At 41.5% G+C, this 20,452-nt stretch overlaps 13 non-coding genes across 13 annotated transcripts; all 13 read right to left on the bottom strand.

Moving 5' to 3' along the window:
* Window positions 1-831: 831 nt before the first annotated feature.
* Window positions 832-902, bottom strand: trnag-gcc (transfer RNA glycine (anticodon GCC)). Its single transcript has one exon. It is a non-coding gene; the product is annotated as a tRNA-Gly (tRNA).
* A 1,428-nt stretch (window positions 903-2,330) lies between these two features.
* On the bottom strand, window positions 2,331-2,401 carry trnag-gcc (transfer RNA glycine (anticodon GCC)). The gene has a single exon. It is a non-coding gene; the product is annotated as a tRNA-Gly (tRNA).
* Window positions 2,402-5,326: 2,925 nt separating this feature from the next.
* On the bottom strand, window positions 5,327-5,397 carry trnag-gcc (transfer RNA glycine (anticodon GCC)). Its single transcript has one exon. It is a non-coding gene; the product is annotated as a tRNA-Gly (tRNA).
* A 1,428-nt stretch (window positions 5,398-6,825) lies between these two features.
* trnag-gcc (transfer RNA glycine (anticodon GCC)) lies at window positions 6,826-6,896 on the bottom strand. Its single transcript has one exon. It is a non-coding gene; the product is annotated as a tRNA-Gly (tRNA).
* Window positions 6,897-8,324: 1,428 nt separating this feature from the next.
* trnag-gcc (transfer RNA glycine (anticodon GCC)) lies at window positions 8,325-8,395 on the bottom strand. Its single transcript has one exon. It is a non-coding gene; the product is annotated as a tRNA-Gly (tRNA).
* A 1,428-nt stretch (window positions 8,396-9,823) lies between these two features.
* Window positions 9,824-9,894, bottom strand: trnag-gcc (transfer RNA glycine (anticodon GCC)). Its single transcript has one exon. It is a non-coding gene; the product is annotated as a tRNA-Gly (tRNA).
* A 1,428-nt stretch (window positions 9,895-11,322) lies between these two features.
* On the bottom strand, window positions 11,323-11,393 carry trnag-gcc (transfer RNA glycine (anticodon GCC)). Its single transcript has one exon. It is a non-coding gene; the product is annotated as a tRNA-Gly (tRNA).
* A 1,428-nt stretch (window positions 11,394-12,821) lies between these two features.
* trnag-gcc (transfer RNA glycine (anticodon GCC)) lies at window positions 12,822-12,892 on the bottom strand. The gene has a single exon. It is a non-coding gene; the product is annotated as a tRNA-Gly (tRNA).
* A 1,430-nt stretch (window positions 12,893-14,322) lies between these two features.
* trnag-gcc (transfer RNA glycine (anticodon GCC)) lies at window positions 14,323-14,393 on the bottom strand. The gene has a single exon. It is a non-coding gene; the product is annotated as a tRNA-Gly (tRNA).
* A 1,428-nt stretch (window positions 14,394-15,821) lies between these two features.
* Window positions 15,822-15,892, bottom strand: trnag-gcc (transfer RNA glycine (anticodon GCC)). The gene has a single exon. It is a non-coding gene; the product is annotated as a tRNA-Gly (tRNA).
* Window positions 15,893-17,320: 1,428 nt separating this feature from the next.
* On the bottom strand, window positions 17,321-17,391 carry trnag-gcc (transfer RNA glycine (anticodon GCC)). Its single transcript has one exon. It is a non-coding gene; the product is annotated as a tRNA-Gly (tRNA).
* A 1,428-nt stretch (window positions 17,392-18,819) lies between these two features.
* On the bottom strand, window positions 18,820-18,890 carry trnag-gcc (transfer RNA glycine (anticodon GCC)). Its single transcript has one exon. It is a non-coding gene; the product is annotated as a tRNA-Gly (tRNA).
* A 1,428-nt stretch (window positions 18,891-20,318) lies between these two features.
* Window positions 20,319-20,389, bottom strand: trnag-gcc (transfer RNA glycine (anticodon GCC)). The gene has a single exon. It is a non-coding gene; the product is annotated as a tRNA-Gly (tRNA).
* Between the last annotated feature and the right edge of the window lie 63 nt (window positions 20,390-20,452).

Genomic DNA, 20,452 nt, shown 5'->3' with positions numbered 1-20,452 from the left:
GATCTACTCACATTACTCATCTTCATTTGCACTGAACGAAAGCATACTTAATAAGCATTTACAAGGAATGAGCACGTTCTTAATATTCATTTGCACTGAATGACCAAATTCTTAATAACAATTTATAATGATTTACCCACGTCCTTTATAATTATTTAACCTGAGCGACAACATCATTATTAAGCATTAAAACTGGACGCGCACATCATTCTTAATCAGTTACACTGAATGGCCACATACGTCTTACTCATTTACACTGATCTACCTACATCCTTACTAACATAGCAATATGCGAATTAGGAGCAGGAGTAGCGCACTCGGCCCCACGAGTCTGTTGCGCCATTCAATAAGATCATGGCTGATCTGATTGTAACCTCGACTCCACATTCCCTCCTACCCCCATAATCTTTCACCCCCTTGCTTTTCAAGAATCTAGCAACCCTCTGCCTTAAAAATAGTTTGTGACTCTGCTTGCACTGCCTTTTGAGGAAGAGAGTTCCAAAGACCCAGGACCCTGTGAGAGAAAAGATTTCTCCTCATCTATGCCTTAAATGGGCGACCCGTTATTTAAATCAGAAAGCAAGGGCTTCGATTCCCCAACAAAGGTCAACATAATTTCCATCTCCACCCTTTACAGGCCTCTGAGGATCAAGTCACCTGTTCCTCCTCGAAAGTCCCACAGACACAAAGCAATCTTGTCCAACCTTGCACCAGAAATTAACTCATCCACTGCAGCTGCTTGCATAATTATTTTGACCTCAACCACTGCCTTCCTCCCAGAAAGCAAGAGCCGAACACCACACACACTCTCGCCAAGACAAACACCAACTCTGCATTGACTGGGAATCGAACCCAGGCCTCCCACGTGGCAAGCGAGAATTCTACCACTGAACCACCAATGCCTGGCCATACGTAAAACCTTAGCAGTTCCTTCAGAAGCATTTTGAGTGAATGACCACATCCTTGATAACCATTTGCAGTGAATGACCACATGCTTAATAAGCATTTACACTGCTTGACCGTATCCTTTACATGTCATTTACACAGGGTGTCCACATCGTTAAGAACCATTTACGCTGCATGACCACATCCTTCATAATCATTGACACTGATCTGCTCACATTCTTCATATTTCTTTACACTGAATGACCACTTCCTTCATTTTCATTTACCATCATCTACTTACATCCTTAATAAGCATTTACACTGCATGATTACATCCTCAATAAGTCTTTCCACTGATCTACCCAGATCCTGCATAATTATTTACACTGATGGCCACTTTCTTCATCCTCATTTATACTGAACTGCTCACATTCTTCATCTACATTTACACTGAATAACCACATCCTCAAGAAACATTTACACTGAATTACCACATTCTTCATAACCATTTGCACCGATCTGCGCACATCCTTACTCTCCAGTTACACTGATCTGCACACATCATTATTGATCACTGACACTGAATGGCCACATACGTCTTAGTCATTTACACTGATCTACTCACATTACTCATCTTCATTTGCACTGAACGAAAGCATACTTAATAAGCATTTACAAGGAATGAGCACGTTCTTAATATTCATTTGCACTGAATGACCAAATTCTTAATAACAATTTATAATGATCTACCCACGTCCTTTATAATTATTTAACCTGAGCGACAACATCATTATTAAGCATTAAAACTGGACGCGCACATCATTCTTAATCAGTTACACTGAATGGCCACATACGTCTTACTCATTTACACTGATCTACCTACATCCTTACTAACATAGCAATATGCGAATTAGGAGCAGGAGTCGTGCACTCGGCCCCACGAGTCTGTTGCGCCATTCAATAAGATCATGGCTGATCTGATTGTAACCTCGACTCCACATTCCCTCCTACCCCCATAATCTTTCACCCCCTTGCTTTTCAAGAATCTAGCAACCCTCTGCCTTAAAAATAGTTTGTGACTCTGCTTGAACTGCCTTTTGAGGAAGAGAGTTCCAAAGACTCAGGACCCTGTGAGAGAAAAGATTTCTCCTCATCTATGCCTTAAATGGGCGACCCGTTATTTAAATCAGAAAGCAAGGGCTTCGATTCCCCAACAAAGGTCAACATAATTTCCATCTCCACCCTGAACAGGTCTCTGAGGATCAAGTCACCTGTTCCTCCTCGAAAGTCCCACAGACACAAAGCAATCTTGTCCAACCTTGCACCAGAAATTAACTCATCCACTGCAGCTGCTTGCATAATTATTTTGACCTCAACCACTGCCTTCCTCCCAGAAAGCAAGAGCCGAACACCACACACACTCTCGCCAAGACAAACACCAACTCTGCATTGACTGGGAATCAAACCCAGGTCTCCCACATGGCAAGCGAGAATTCTACCACTGAACCACCAATGCCTGGCCATACGTAAAACCTCAGCAGTTCCTTCAGAAGCATTTTGAGTGAATGACCACATCCTTGATAACCATTTGCAGTGAATGACCACATGCTTAATAAGCATTTACACTGATTGACCGTATCCTTTACATGTCATTTACACAGGGTGTCCACATCGTTAAGAACCATTTACGCTGCATGACCACATCCTTCATAATCATTGACACTGATCTGCTCACATTCTTCATATTTCTTTACACTGAATGACCACTTCCTTCATTTTCATTTACCATCATCTACTTACATCCTTAATAAGCATTTACACTGTACGATTACATCCTCAATAAGTCTTTCCACTGATCTACCCAGATCCTGCATAATTATTTACACTGATGGCCACTTTCTTCATCATCATTTATACTGAACTGCTCACATTCTTCATCTACATTTACACTGAATAACCACATCCTCAAGAAACATTTACACTGAATTACCACATTCTTCATAACCATTTGCACCGATCTGCGCACATCCTTACTCTCCAGTTACACTGATCTGCACACATCATTATTGATCACTTACACTGAATGGCCACATACGTCTTAGTCATTTACACTGATCTACTCACATTACTAATCTTCATTTGCACTGAACGAAAGCATACTTAATAAGCATTTACAAGGAATGAGCACGTTCTTAATATTCATTTGCACTGAATGACCAAATTCTTAATAACCATTTATAATGATCTACCCACGTCCTTTATAATTAATTAACCTGAGCGACAACATCATTATTAAGCATTAAAACTGGACGCGCACATCATTCTTAATCAGTTACACTGAATGGCCACATACGTCTTACTCATTTACACTGATCTCCCTACATCCTTACTAACATAGCAATATGCGAATTTGGAGCAGGAGTAGCGCACTCGGCCCCACGAGTCTGTTGCGCCATTCAATAAGATCTTGGCTGATCTGATTGTAACCTCGACTCCACATTCCCTCCTACCCCCATAATCTTTCACCCCCTTGCTTTTCAAGAATCTAGCAACCCTCTGCCTTAAAAATAGTTTGTGACTCTGCTTGCACTGCCTTTTGAGGAAGAGACCCCAAAGACTCAGGACCCTGTGAGAGAAAAGATTTCTCCTCATCTATGCCTTAAATGGGCGACCCGTTATTTAAATCAGAAAGCAAGGGCTTCGATTCCCCAACAAAGGTCAACATAATTTCCATCTCCACCCTTTACAGGCCTCTGAGGATCAAGTCACCTGTTCCTCCTCGAAAGTCCCACAGACACAAAGCAATCCTGTCCAACCTTGCACCAGAAATTAACTCATCCACTGCAGCTGCTTGCATAATTATTTTGGCCTCAACCACTGCCTTCCTTCCATCAAGCAAAAGCCCAACACCACACACACTCTCGCCAAGACAAACACCAACTCTGCATTGACTGGGAATCAAACCCAGGCCTCCCACATGGCAAGCGAGAATTCTACACTGAACCACCAATGCCAGGCCATACTTAAAAGCTCAGCAGTTCCTTAAGAAGCATTTAGAGTGAATGACCACATCCTTGATAACCATTTGCAGTGAATGACCACATGCTTAATAAGCATTTACACTGCTTGACCGTGTCCTTTACATGTCATTTACACAGGGTGTCCACATCGTTAAGAACCATTTACGCTGCTTGACCACATCCTTTATAATCATTGACACTGATCTGCTCACATTCTTCATATTTCTTTACACTGAATGACCACTTCCTTCATTTTCATTTACCATCATCTACTTACATCCTTAATAAGCATTTACACTGCACGATTACATCCTCAATAAGTCTTTCCACTGATCTACCCAGATCCTGCATAATTATTTACACTGATGACCACTTTCTTCATCTTCATTTATACTGAACTGCTCACATTCTTCATCTACATTTACACTGAATAACCACATCCTCAAGAAACATTTACACTGAATTACCACGTTCTTCATAACCATTTGCACCGACCTGCGCACATCCTTACTCTCCAGTTACACTGATCTGCACACATCATTATTGATCACTTACACTGAATGGCCACATACGTCTTAGTCATTTACACTGATCTACTCACATTACTAATCTTCACTTGCACTGAACGAAAGCATACTTAATAAGCATTTACAAGGAATGAGCACGTTCTTAATATTCATTTGCACTGAATGACCAAATTCTTAATAACCATTTATAATGATCTACCCACGTCCTTTATAATGAATTAACCTGAGCGACAACATCATTATTAAGCATTAAAACTGTACGCGCACATCATTCTTAATCAGTTACACTGAATGGCCACATACGTCTTACTCATTTACACTGATCTCCCTACATCCTTACTAACATAGCAATATGCGAATTAGGAGCAGGAGTAGCGCACTCGGCCCCACGAGTCTGTTGCGCCATTCAATAAGATCTTGGCTGATCTGATTGTAACCTCGACTCCACATTCCCTCCTACCCCCATAATCTTTCACCCCCTTGCTTTTCAAGAATCTAGCAACCCTCTGCCTTAAAAATAGTTTGTGACTCTGCTTGCACTGCCTTTTGAGGAAGAGAGTTCCAAAGACTCAGGACCCTGTGAGAGAAAAGATTTCTCCTCATCTATGCCTTAAATGGGCGACCCGTTATTTAAATCAGAAAGCAAGGGCTTCGATTCCCCAACAAAGGTCAACATAATTTCCATCTCCACCCTTCACAGGCCTCTGAGGATCAAGTCACCTGTTCCTCCTCAAAAGTCCCACAGACACAAAGCAATCCTGTCCAACCTTGCACCAGAAATTAACTCATCCACTGCAGCTGCTTGCATAATTATTTTGGCCTCAACCACTGCCTTCCTTCCATCAAGCAAGAGCCCAACACCACACACACTCTCGCCAAGACAAACGCCAACTCTGCATTGACTGGGAATCGAACCCAGGCCTCCCACATGGCAAGCGAGAATTCTACCACTGAACCACCAAAGCCTGGCCATACTTAAAAGCTCAGCAGTTCCTTAAGAAGCATTTAGAGTGAATGACCTCATCCTTGAGAACCATTTGCAGTGAATGACCACATGCTTAATAAGCATTTACACTGCTTGACCGTGTCCTTTACATGTCATTTACACAGGGTGTCCACATCGTTAAGAACCATTTACGCTGCATGACCACATCCTTCATAATCATTGACACTGATCTGCTCACATTCTTCATATTTCTTTACACTGAATGACCACTTCCTTCATTTTCATTTACCATCATCTACTTACATCCTTAATAAGCATTTACACTGCACGATTACATCCTCAATAAGTCTTTCCACTGATCTACCCAGATCCTGCATAATTATTTACACTGATGGCCACTTTCTTCATCTTCATTTATACTGAACTGCTCACATTCTTCATCTACATTTACACTGAATAACCACATCCTCAAGAAACATTTACACTGAATTACCACATTCTTCATAACCATTTGCACCGATCTGCGCACATCCTTACTCTCCAGTTACACTGATCTGCACACATCATTATTGATCACTTACACTGAATGGCCACATACGTCTTAGTCATTTACACTGATCTACTCACATTACTCATCTTCATTTGCACTGAACGAAAGCATACTTAATAAGCATTTACAAGGAATGAGCACGTTCTTAATATTCATTTGCACTGAATGACCAAATTCTTAATAACAATTTATAATGATTTACCCATGTCCTTTATAATTATTTAACCTGAGCGACAACATCATTATTAAGCATTAAAACTGGACGCGCACATCATTCTTAATCAGTTACACTGAATGGCCACATACGTCTTACTCATTTACACTGATCTACCTACATCCTTACTAACATAGCAATATGCGAATTAGGAGCAGGAGTAGCGCACTCGGCCCCACGAGTCTGTTGCGCCATTCAATAAGATCTTGGCTGATCTGATTGTAACCTCGACTCCACATTCCCTCCTACCCCCATAATCTTTCACCCCCTTGCTTTTCAAGAATCTAGCAACCCTCTGCCTTAAAAATAGTTTGTGACTCTGCTTGCACTGCCTTTTGAGGAAGAGAGTTCCAAAGACTCAGGACCCTGTGAGAGAAAAGATTTCTCCTCATCTATGCCTTAAATGGGCGACCCGTTATTTAAATCAGAAAGCAAGGGCTTCGATTCCCCAACAAAGGTCAACATAATTTCCATCTCCACCCTTTACAGGCCTCTGAGGATCAAGTCACCTTTTCCTCCTCGAAAGTCCCACAGACACAAAGCAATCCTGTCCAACCTTGCACCAGAAATTAACTCATCCACTGCAGCTGCTTGCATAATTATTTTGGCCTCAACCACTGCCTTCCTTCCATCAAGCAAGAGCCCAACACCACACACACTCTCGCCAAGACAAACACCAACTCTGCATTGACTGGGAATCGAACCCAGGCCTCCCACATGGCAAGCGAGAATTCTACCACTGAACCACCAATGCCTGGCCATACTTAAAAGCTCAGCAGTTCCTTAAGAAGCATTTAGAGTGAATGACCTCATCCTTGAGAACCATTTGCAGTGAATGACCACATGCTTAATAAGCATTTACACTGCTTGACCGTGTCCTTTACATGTCATTTACACAGGGTGTCCACATCGTTAAGAACCATTTACGCTGCATGACCACATCCTTCATAATCATTGACACTGATCTGCTCACATTCTTCATATTTCTTTACACTGAATGACCACTTCCTTCATTTTCATTTACCATCATCTACTTACATCCTTAATAAGCATTTACACTGCACGATTACATCCTCAATAAGTCTTTCCACTGATCTACCCAGATCCTGCATAATTATTTACACTGATGGCCACTTTCTTCATCTTCATTTATACTGAACTGCTCACATTCTTCATCTACATTTACACTGAATAACCACATCCTCAAGAAACATTTACACTGAATTACCACATTCTTCATAACCATTTGCACCGATCTGCGCACATCCTTACTCTCCAGTTACACTGATCTGCACACATCATTATTGATCACTTACACTGAATGGCCACATACGTCTTAGTCATTTACACTGATCTACTCACATTACTCATCTTCATTTGCACTGAACGAAAGCATACTTAATAAGCATTTACAAGGAATGAGCACGTTCTTAATATTCATTTGCACTGAATGACCAAATTCTTAATAACAATTTATAATGATTTACCCACGTCCTTTATAATTATTTAACCTGAGCGACAACATCATTATTAAGCATTAAAACTGGACGCGCACATCATTCTTAATCAGTTACACTGAATGGCCACATACGTCTTACTCATTTACACTGATCTACCTACATCCTTACTAACATAGCAATATGCGAATTAGGAGCAGGAGTAGCGCACTCGGCCCCACGAGTCTGTTGCGCCATTCAATAAGATCATGGCTGATCTGATTGTAACCTCGACTCCACATTCCCTCCTACCCCCATAATCTTTCACCGCCTTGCTTTTCAAGAATCTAGCAACCCTCTGCCTTAAAAATAGTTTGTGACTCTGCTTGCACTGCCTTTTGAGGAAGAGAGTTCCAAAGACCCAGGACCCTGTGAGAGAAAAGATTTCTCCTCATCTATGCCTTAAATGGGCGACCCGTTATTTAAATCAGAAAGCAAGGGCTTCGATTCCCCAACAAAGGTCAACATAATTTCCATCTCCACCCTTTACAGGCCTCTGAGGATCAAGTCACCTGTTCCTCCTTGAAAGTCCCACAGACACAAAGCAATCTTGTCCAACCTTGCACCAGAAATTAACTCATCCACTGCAGCTGCTTGCATAATTATTTTGACCTCAACCACTGCCTTCCTCCCAGAGGGCAAGAGCCGAACACCACACACACTCTCGCCAAGACAAACACCAACTCTGCATTGACTGGGAATCGAACCCAGGCCTCCCACGTGGCAAGCGAGAATTCTACCACTGAACCACCAATGCCTGGCCATACGCAAAACCTTAGCAGTTCCTTCAGAAGCATTTTGAGTGAATGACCACATCCTTGATAACCATTTGCAGTGAATGACCACATGCTTAATAAGCATTTACACTGCTTGACCGTATCCTTTACATGTCATTTACACAGGGTGTCCACATCGTTAAGAACCATTTACGCTGCATGACCACATCCTTCATAATCATTGACACTGATCTGCTCACATTCTTCATATTTCTTTACACTGAATGACCACTTCCTTCATTTTCATTTACCATCATCTACTTACATCCTTAGTAAGCATTTACACTGCATGATTACATCCTCAATAAGTCTTTCCACTGATCTACCCAGATCCTGCATAATTATTTACACTGATGGCCACTTTCTTCATCCTCATTTATACTGAACTGCTCACATTCTTCATCTACATTTACACTGAATAACCACATCCTCAAGAAACATTTACACTGAATTACCACATTCTTCATAACCATTTGCACCGATCTGCGCACATCCTTACTCTCCAGTTACACTGATCTGCACACATCATTATTGATCACTGACACTGAATGGCCACATACGTCTTAGTCATTTACACTGATCTACTCACATTACTCATCTTCATTTGCACTGAACGAAAGCATACTTAATAAGCATTTACAAGGAATGAGCACGTTCTTAATATTCATTTGCACTGAATGACCAAATTCTTAATAACAATTTATAATGATCTACCCACGTCCTTTATAATTATTTAACCTGAGCGACAACATCATTATTAAGCATTAAAACTGGACGCGCACATCATTCTTAATCAGTTACACTGAATGGCCACATACGTCTTACTCATTTACACTGATCTACCTACATCCTTACTAACATAGCAATATGCGAATTAGGAGCAGGAGTAGCGCACTCGGCCCCACGAGTCTGTTGCGCCATTCAATAAGATCATGGCTGATCTGATTGTAACCTCGACTCCACATTCCCTCCTACCCCCATAATCTTTCACCCCCTTGCTTTTCAAGAATCTAGCAACCCTCTGCCTTAAAAATAGTTTGTGACTCTGCTTGCACTGCCTTTTGAGGAAGAGAGTTCCAAAGACCCAGGACCCTGTGAGAGAAAAGATTTCTCCTCATCTATGCCTTAAATGGGCGACCCGTTATTTAAATCAGAAAGCAAGGGCTTTGATTCCCCAACAAAGGTCAACATAATTTCCATCTCCACCCTTTACAGGCCTCTGAGGATCAAGTCACCTGTTCCTCCTCGAAAGTCCCACAGACACAAAGCAATCTTGTCCAACCTTGCACCAGAAATTAACTCATCCACTGCAGCTGCTTGCATAATTATTTTGACCTCAACCACTGCCTTTCTCCCAGAGGGCAAGAGCCGAACACCACACACACTCTCGCCAAGACAAACACCAACTCTGCATTGACTGGGAATCGAACCCAGGCCTCCCACGTGGCAAGCGAGAATTCTACCACTGAACCACCAATGCCTGGCCATACGTAAAACCTTAGCAGTTCCTTCAGAAGCATTTTGAGTGAATGACCACATCCTTGATAACCATTTGCAGTGAATGACCACATGCTTAATAAGCATTTACACTGCTTGACCGTATCCTTTACATGTCATTTACACAGGGTGTCCACATCGTTAAGAACCATTTACGCTGCATGACCACATCCTTTATAATCATTGACACTGATCTGCTCACATTCTTCATATTTCTTTACACTGAATGACCACTTCCTTCATTTTCATTTACCATCATCTACTTACATCCTTAATAAGCATTTACACTGCATGATTACATCCTCAATAAGTCTTTCCACTGATCTACCCAGATCCTGCATAATTATTTACACTGATGGCCACTTTCTTCATCTTCATTTATACTGAACTGCTCACATTCTTCATCTACATTTACACTGAATAACCACATCCTCAAGAAACATTTACACTGAATTACCACATTCTTCATAACCATTTGCACCGATCTGCGCACATCCTTACTCTCCAGTTACACTGATCTGCACACATCATTATTGATCACTGACACTGAATGGCCACATACGTCTTAGTCATTTACACTGATCTACTCACATTACTCATCTTCATTTGCACTGAACGAAAGCATACTTAATAAGCATTTACAAGGAATGAGCACGTTCTTAATATTCATTTGCACTGAATGACCAAATTCTTAATAACAATTTATAATGATCTACCCACGTCCTTTATAATTATTTAACCTGAGCGACAACATCATTATTAAGCATTAAAACTGGACGCGCACATCATTCTTAATCAGTTACACTGAATGGCCACATACGTCTTACTCATTTACACTGATCTACCTACATCCTTACTAACATAGCAATATGCGAATTAGGAGCAGGAGTAGTGCACTCGGCCCCACGAGTCTGTTGCGCCATTCAATAAGATCATGGCTGATCTGATTGTAACCTCGACTCCACATTCCCTCCTACCCCCATAATCTTTCACCCCCTTGCTTTTCAAGAATCTAGCAACCCTCTGCCTTAAAAATAGTTTGTGACTCTGCTTGAACTGCCTTTTGAGGAAGAGAGTTCCAAAGACTCAGGACCCTGTGAGAGAAAAGATTTCTCCTCATCTATGCCTTAAATGGGCGACCCGTTATTTAAATCAGAAAGCAAGGGCTTCGATTCCCCAACAAAGGTCAACATAATTTCCATCTCCACCCTGAACAGGTCTCTGAGGATCAAGTCACCTGTTCCTCCTCGAAAGTCCCACAGACACAAAGCAATCTTGTCCAACCTTGCACCAGAAATTAACTCATCCACTGCAGCTGCTTGCATAATTATTTTGACCTCAACCACTGCCTTCCTCCCAGAAAGCAAGAGCCGAACACCACACACACTCTCGCCAAGACAAACTGCAACTCTGCATGGACTGGGAATCGAACCCAGGCCTCCCACATGGCAAGCGAGAATTCTACCACTGAACCACCAATGCCTGGCCATACGTAAAACCTCAGCAGTTCCTTCAGAAGCATTTTGAGTGAATGACCACATCCTTGATCACCATTTGCAGTGAATGACCACATGCTTAATAAGCATTTACACTGATTGACCGTATCCTTTACATGTCATTTACACAGGGTGTCCACATCGTTAAGAACCATTTACGCTGCTTGACCACATCCTTTATAATCATTGACACTGATCTGCTCACATTCTTCATATTTCTTTACACTGAATGACCACTTCCTTCATTTTCATTTACCATCATCTACTTACATCCTTAATAAGCATTTACACTGCACGATTACATCCTCAATAAGTCTTTCCACTGATCTACCCAGATCCTGCATAATTATTTACACTGATGACCACTTTCTTCATCTTCATTTATACTGAACTGCTCACATTCTTCATCTACATTTACACTGAATAACCACATCCTCAAGAAACATTTACACTGAATTACCACGTTCTTCATAACCATTTGCACCGACCTGCGCACATCCTTACTCTCCAGTTACACTGATCTGCACACATCATTATTGATCACTTACACTGAATGGCCACATACGTCTTAGTCATTTACACTGATCTACTCACATTACTAATCTTCACTTGCACTGAACGAAAGCATACTTAATAAGCATTTACAAGGAATGAGCACGTTCTTAATATTCATTTGCACTGAATGACCAAATTCTTAATAACCATTTATAATGATCTACCCACGTCCTTTATAATGAATTAACCTGAGCGACAACATCATTATTAAGCATTAAAACTGGACGCGCACATCATTCTTAATCAGTTACACTGAATGGCCACATACGTCTTACTCATTTACACTGATCTACCTACATCCTTACTAACATAGCAATATGCGAATTAGGAGCAGGAGTAGCGCACTCGGCCCCACGAGTCTGTTGCGCCATTCAATAAGATCTTGGCTGATCTGATTGTAACCTCGACTCCACATTCCCTCCTACCCCCATAATCTTTCACCCCCTTGCTTTTCAAGAATCTAGCAACCCTCTGCCTTAAAAATAGTTTGTGACTCTGCTTGCACTGCCTTTTGAGGAAGAGAGTTCCAAAGACTCAGGACCCTGTGAGAGAAAAGATTTCTCCTCATCTATGCCTTAAATGGGCGACCCGTTATTTAAATCAGAAAGCAAGGGCTTCGATTCCCCAACAAAGGTCAACATAATTTCCATCTCCACCCTTCACAGGCCTCTGAGGATCAAGTCACCTGTTCCTCCTCAAAAGTCCCACAGACACAAAGCAATCCTGTCCAACCTTGCACCAGAAATTAACTCATCCACTGCAGCTGCTTGCATAATTATTTTGGCCTCAACCACTGCCTTCCTTCCATCAAGCAAGAGCCCAACACCACACACACTCTCGCCAAGACAAACACCAATTCTGCATTGACTGGGAATCGAACCCAGGCCTCCCACATGGCAAGCGAGAATTCTACCACTGAACCACCAATGCCTGGCCATACGTAAAACCTTAGCAGTTCCTTCAGAAGCATTTTGAGTGAATGACCACATCCTTGATAACCATTTGCAGTGAATGACCACATGCTTAATAAGCATTTACACTGCTTGACCGTATCCTTTACATGTCATTTACACAGGGTGTCCACATCGTTAAGAACCATTTACGCTGCATGACCACATCCTTTATAATCATTGACACTGATCTGCTCACATTCTTCATATTTCTTTACACTGAATGACCACTTCCTTCATTTTCATTTACCATCATCTACTTACATCCTTAATAAGCATTTACACTGCATGATTACATCCTCAATAAGTCTTTCCACTGATCTACCCAGATCCTGCATAATTATTTACACTGATGGCCACTTTCTTCATCCTCATTTATACTGAACTGCTCACATTCTTCATCTACATTTACACTGAATAACCACATCCTCAAGAAACATTTACACTGAATTACCACATTCTTCATAACCATTTGCACCGATCTGCGCACATCCTTACTCTCCAGTTACACTGATCTGCACACATCATTATTGATCACTGACACTGAATGGCCACATACGTCTTAGTCATTTACACTGATCTACTCACATTACTCATCTTCATTTGCACTGAACGAAAGCATACTTAATAAGCATTTACAAGGAATGAGCACGTTCTTAATATTCATTTGCACTGAATGACCAAATTCTTAATAACAATTTATAATGATCTACCCACGTCCTTTATAATTATTTAACCTGAGCGACAACATCATTATTAAGCATTAAAACTGGACGCGCACATCATTCTTAATCAGTTACACTGAATGGCCACATACGTCTTACTCATTTACACTGATCTACCTACATCCTTACTAACATAGCAATATGCGAATTAGGAGCAGGAGTAGTGCACTCGGCCCCACGAGTCTGTTGCGCCATTCAATAAGATCATGGCTGATCTGATTGTAACCTCGACTCCACATTCCCTCCTACCCCCATAATCTTTCACCCCCTTGCTTTTCAAGAATCTAGCAACCCTCTGCCTTAAAAATAGTTTGTGACTCTGCTTGAACTGCCTTTTGAGGAAGAGAGTTCCAAAGACTCAGGACCCTGTGAGAGAAAAGATTTCTCCTCATCTATGCCTTAAATGGGCGACCCGTTATTTAAATCAGAAAGCAAGGGCTTCGATTCCCCAACAAAGGTCAACATAATTTCCATCTCCACCCTGAACAGGTCTCTGAGGATCAAGTCACCTGTTCCTCCTCGAAAGTCCCACAGACACAAAGCAATCTTGTCCAACCTTGCACCAGAAATTAACTCATCCACTGCAGCTGCTTGCATAATTATTTTGACCTCAACCACTGCCTTCCTCCCAGAAAGCAAGAGCCGAACACCACACACACACTCTCGCCAAGACAAACACCAACTCTGCATTGACTGGGAATCGAACCCAGGCCTCCCACATGGCAAGCGAGAATTCTACCACTGAACCACCAATGCCTGGCCATACGTAAAACCTCAGCAGTTCCTTCAGAAGCATTTTGAGTGAATGACCACATCCTTGATAACCATTTGCAGTGAATGACCACATGCTTAATAAGCATTTACACTGATTGACCGTATCCTTTACATGTCATTTACACAGGGTGTCCACATCGTTAAGAACCATTTACGCTGCTTGACCACATCCTTTATAATCATTGACACTGATCTGCTCACATTCTTCATATTTCTTTACACTGAATGACCACTTCCTTCATTTTCATTTACCATCATCTACTTACATCCTTAATAAGCATTTACACTGCACGATTACATCCTCAATAAGTCTTTCCACTGATCTACCCAGATCCTGCATAATTATTTACACTGATGGCCACTTTCTTCATCATCATTTCTACTGAACTGCTCACATTCTTCATCTACATTTACACTGAATAACCACATCCTCAAGAAACATTTACACTGAATTACCACATTCTTCATAACCATTTGCACCGATCTGCGCACATCCTTACTCTCCAGTTACACTGATCTGCATACATCATTATTGATCACTTACACTGAATGGCCACATACGTCTTAGTCATTTACACTGATCTACTCACATTACTAATCTTCATTTGCACTGAACGAAAGCATACTTAATAAGCATTTACAAGGAATGAGCACGTTCTTAATATTCATTTGCACTGAATGACCACATTCTTAATAACCATTTATAATGATCTACCCACGTCCTTTATAATTATTTAACCTGAGCGACAACATCATTATTAAGCATTAAAACTGGACGCGCACATCATTCTTAATCAGTTACACTGAATGGCCACATACGTCTTACTCATTTACACTGATCTAACTACATCCTTACTAACATAGCAATATGCGAATTAGGAGCAGGAGTAGCGCACTCGGCCCCACGAGTCTGTTGCGCCATTCAATAAGATCATGGCTGATCTGATTGTAACCTCGACTCCACATTCCCTCCTACCCCCATAATCTTTCACCCCCTTGCTTTTCAAGAATCTAGCAACCCTCTGCCTTAAAAATAGTTTGTGACTCAGCTTGCACTGCCTTTTGAGGAAGAGAGTTCCAAAGACTCAGGACCCTGTGAGAGAAAAGATTTCTCCTCATCTATGCCTTAAATGGGCGACCCGTTATTTAAATCAGAAAGCAAGGGCTTCGATTCCCCAACAAAGGTCAACATAATTTCCATCTCCACCCTTCACAGGCCTCTGAGGATCAAGTCACCTGTTCCTCCTCGAAAGTCCCACAGACACAAAGCAATCCTGTCCAACCTTGCACCAGAAATTAACTCATCCACTGCAGCTGCTTGCATAATTATTTTGGCCTCAACCACTGCCTTCCTTCTATCAAGCAAGAGCCCAACACCACACACACTCTCGCCAAGACAAACACCAACTCTGCATTGACTGGGAATCGAACCCAGGCCTCCCACATGGCAAGCGAGAATTCTACCACTGAACCACCAAAGCCTGGCCATACTTAAAAGCTCAGCAGTTCCTTAAGAAGCATTTAGAGTGAATGACCTCATCCTTGAGAACCATTTGCAGTGAATGACCACATGCTTAATAAGCATTTACACTGCTTGACCGTGTCCTTTACATGTCATTTACACAGGGTGTCCACATCGTTAAGAACCATTTACGCTGCATGACCACATCCTTCATAATCATTGACACTGATCTGCTCACATTCTTCATATTTCTTTACACTGAATGACCACTTCCTTCATTTTCATTTACCATCATCTACTTACATCCTTAATAAGCATTTACACTGCACGATTACATCCTCAATAAGTCTTTCCACTGATCTACCCAGATCCTGCATAATTATTTACACTGATGGCCACTTTCTTCATCTTCATTTATACTGAACTGCTCACATTCTTCATCTACATTTACACTGAATAACCACATCCTCAAGAAACATTTACACTGAATTACCACATTCTTCATAACCATTTGCACCGATCTGCGCACATCCTTACTCTCCAGTTACACTGATCTGCACACATCATTATTGATCACTTACACTGAATGGCCACATACGTCTTAGTCATTTACACTGATCTACTCACATTACTCATCTTCATTTGCACTGAACGAAAGCATACTTAATAAGCATTTACAAGGAATGAGCACGTTCTTAATATTCATTTGCACTGAATGACCAAATTCTTAATAACAATTTATAATGATTTACCCACGTCCTTTATAATTATTTAACCTGAGCGACAACATCATTATTAAACATTAAAACTGGACGCGCACATCATTCTTAATCAGTTACACTGAATGGCCACATACGTCTTACTCATTTACACTGATCTACCTACATCCTTACTAACATAGCAATATGCGAATTAGGAGCAGGAGTAGCGCACTCGGCCCCACGAGTCTGTTGCGCCATTCAATAAGATCATGGCTGATCTGATTGTAACCTCGACTCCACATTCCCTCCTACCCCCATAATCTTTCACCCCCTTGCTTTTCAAGAATCTAGCAACCCTCTGCCTTAAAAATAGTTTGTGACTCTGCTTGCACTGCCTTTTGAGGAAGAGAGTTCCAAAGACCCAGGACCCTGTGAGAGAAAAGATTTCTCCTCATCTATGCCTTAAATGGGCGACCCGTTATTTAAATCAGAAAGCAAGGGCTTCGATTCCCCAACAAAGGTCAACATAATTTCCATCTCCACCCTTTACAGGCCTCTGAGGATCAAGTCACCTGTTCCTCCTGGAAAGTCCCACAGACACAAAGCAATCCTGTCCAACCTTGCACCAGAAATTAACTCATCCACTGCAGCTGCTTGCATAATTATTTTGACCTCAACCACTGCCTTCCTCCCAGAAAGCAAGAGCCGAACACCACACACACTCTCGCCAAGACAAACACCAACTCTGCATTGACTGGGAATCGAACCCAAGCCTCCCACATGGCAAGCGAGAATTCTACCACTGAACCACCAATGCCTGGCCATACGTAAAACCTCAGCAGTTCCTTCAGAAGCATTTTGAGTGAATGACCACATCCTTGATAACCATTTGCAGTGAATGACCACATGCTTAATAAGCATTTACACTGATTGACCGTATCCTTTACATGTCATTTACACAGGGTGTCCACATCGTTAAGAACCATTTACGCTGCTTGACCACATCCTTTATAATCATTGACACTGATCTGCTCACATTCTTCATATTTCTTTACACTGAATGACCACTTCCTTCATTTTCATTTACCATCATCTACTTACATCCTTAATAAGCATTTACACTGCACGATTACATCCTCAATAAGTCTTTCCACTGATCTACCCAGATCCTGCATAATTATTTACACTGATGGCCACTTTCTTCATCATCATTTCTACTGAACTGCTCACATTCTTCATCTACATTTACACTGAATAACCACATCCTCAAGAAACATTTACACTGAATTACCACATTCTTCATAACCATTTGCACCGATCTGCGCACATCCTTACTCTCCAGTTACACTGATCTGCATACATCATTATTGATCACTTACACTGAATGGCCACATACGTCTTAGTCATTTACACTGATCTACTCACATTACTAATCTTCATTTGCACTGAACGAAAGCATACTTAATAAGCATTTACAAGGAATGAGCACGTTCTTAATATTCATTTGCACTGAATGACCACATTCTTAATAACCATTTATAATGATCTACCCACGTCCTTTATAATTATTTAACCTGAGCGACAACATCATTATTAAGCATTAAAACTGGACGCGCACATCATTCTTAATCAGTTACACTGAATGGCCACATACGTCTTACTCATTTACACTGATCTAACTACATCCTTACTAACATAGCAATATGCGAATTAGGAGCAGGAGTAGCGCACTCGGCCCCACGAGTCTGTTGCGCCATTCAATAAGATCATGGCTGATCTGATTGTAACCTCGACTCCACATTCCCTCCTACCCCCATAATCTTTCACCCCCTTGCTTTTCAAGAATCTAGCAACCCTCTGCCTTAAAAATAGTTTGTGACTCAGCTTGCACTGCCTTTTGAGGAAGAGAGTTCCAAAGACTCAGGACCCTGTGAGAGAAAAGATTTCTCCTCATCTATGCCTTAAATGGGCGACCCGTTATTTAAATCAGAAAGCAAGGGCTTCGATTCCCCAACAAAGGTCAACATAATTTCCATCTCCACCCTTCACAGGCCTCTGAGGATCAAGTCACCTGTTCCTCCTCGAAAGTCCCACAGACACAAAGCAATCCTGTCCAACCTTGCACCAGAAATTAACTCATCCACTGCAGCTGCTTGCATAATTATTTTGGCCTCAACCACTGCCTTCCTTCTATCAAGCAAGAGCCCAACACCACACACACTCTCGCCAAGACAAACACCAACTCTGCATTGACTGGGAATCGAACCCAGGCCTCCCACATGGCAAGCGAGAATTCTACCACTGAACCACCAAAGCCTGGCCATACTTAAAAGCTCAGCAGTTCCTTAAGAAGCATTTAGAGTGAATGACCTCATCCTTGAGAACCATTTGCAGTGAATGACCACATGCTTAATAAGCATTTACACTGCTTGACCGTGTCCTTTACATGTCATTTACACAGGGTGTCCACATCGTTAAGAACCATTTACGCTGCATGACCACATCCTTCATAATCATTGACACTGATCTGCTCACATTCTTCATATTTCTTTACACTGAATGACCACTTCCTTCATTTTCATTTACCATCATCTACTTACATCCTTAATAAGCATTTACACTGCACGATTACATCCTCAATAAGTCTTTCCACTGATCTACCCAGATCCTGCATAATTATTTACACTGATGGCCACTTTCTTCATCTTCATTTATACTGAACTGCTCACATTCTTCATCTACATTTACACTGAATAACCACATCCTCAAGAAACATTTACACTGAATTACCACATTCTTCATAACCATTTGCACCGATCTGCGCACATCCTTACTCTCCAGTTACACTGATCTGCACACATCATTATTGATCACTTACACTGAATGGCCACATACGTCTTAGTCATTTACACTGATCTACTCACATTACTCATCTTCATTTGCACTGAACGAAAGCATACTTAATAAGCATTTACAAGGAATGAGCACGTTCTTAATATTCATTTGCACTGAATGACCAAATTCTTAATAACAATTTATAATGATTTACCCACGTCCTTTATAATTATTTAACCTGAGCGACAACATCATTATTAAACATTAAAACTGGACGCGCACATCATTCTTAATCAGTTACACTGAATGGCCACATACGTCTTACTCATTTACACTGATCTACCTACATCCTTACTAACATAGCAATATGCGAATTAGGAGCAGGAGTAGCGCACTCGGCCCCACGAGTCTGTTACGCCATTCAATAAGATCATGGCTGATCTGATTGTAACCTCGACTCCACATTCCCTCCTACCCCCATAATCTTTCACCCCCTTGCTTTTCAAGAATCTAGCAACCCTCTGCCTTAAAAATAGTTTGTGACTCTGCTTGCACTGCCTTTTGAGGAAGAGAGTTCCAAAGACCCAGGACCCTGTGAGAGAAAAGATTTCTCCTCATCTATGCCTTAAATGGGCGACCCGTTATTTAAATCAGAAAGCAAGGGCTTCGATTCCCCAACAAAGGTCAACATAATTTCCATCTCCACCCTTTACAGGCCTCTGAGGATCAAGTCACCTGTTCCTCCTGGAAAGTCCCACAGACACAAAGCAATCTTGTCCAACCTTGCACCAGAAATTAACTCATCCACTGCAGCTGCTTGCATAATTATTTTGGCCTCAACCACTGCCTTCTTTCCATCAAGCAAGAGCCCAACACCACACACACTCTCGCCAAGACAAACACCAACTCTGCATTGACTGGGAATCAAACCCAGGCCTCCCACATGGCAAGCGAGAATTCTACCACTGAACCACCAATGCCTGGCCATATGTAAAACCTCAGCAGTTCCTTAAGAAGCATTTAGAGTGAATGACCTCATCCTT

This window comes from Heterodontus francisci, chromosome 1 (assembly GCF_036365525.1).
Source record: "Heterodontus francisci isolate sHetFra1 chromosome 1, sHetFra1.hap1, whole genome shotgun sequence".
NCBI classification, from domain to species: domain Eukaryota; kingdom Metazoa; phylum Chordata; class Chondrichthyes; order Heterodontiformes; family Heterodontidae; genus Heterodontus; species Heterodontus francisci.
Note: the sequence above shows the minus strand (reverse complement) of the source record. Positions and strands in the feature narration are given on the sequence as shown.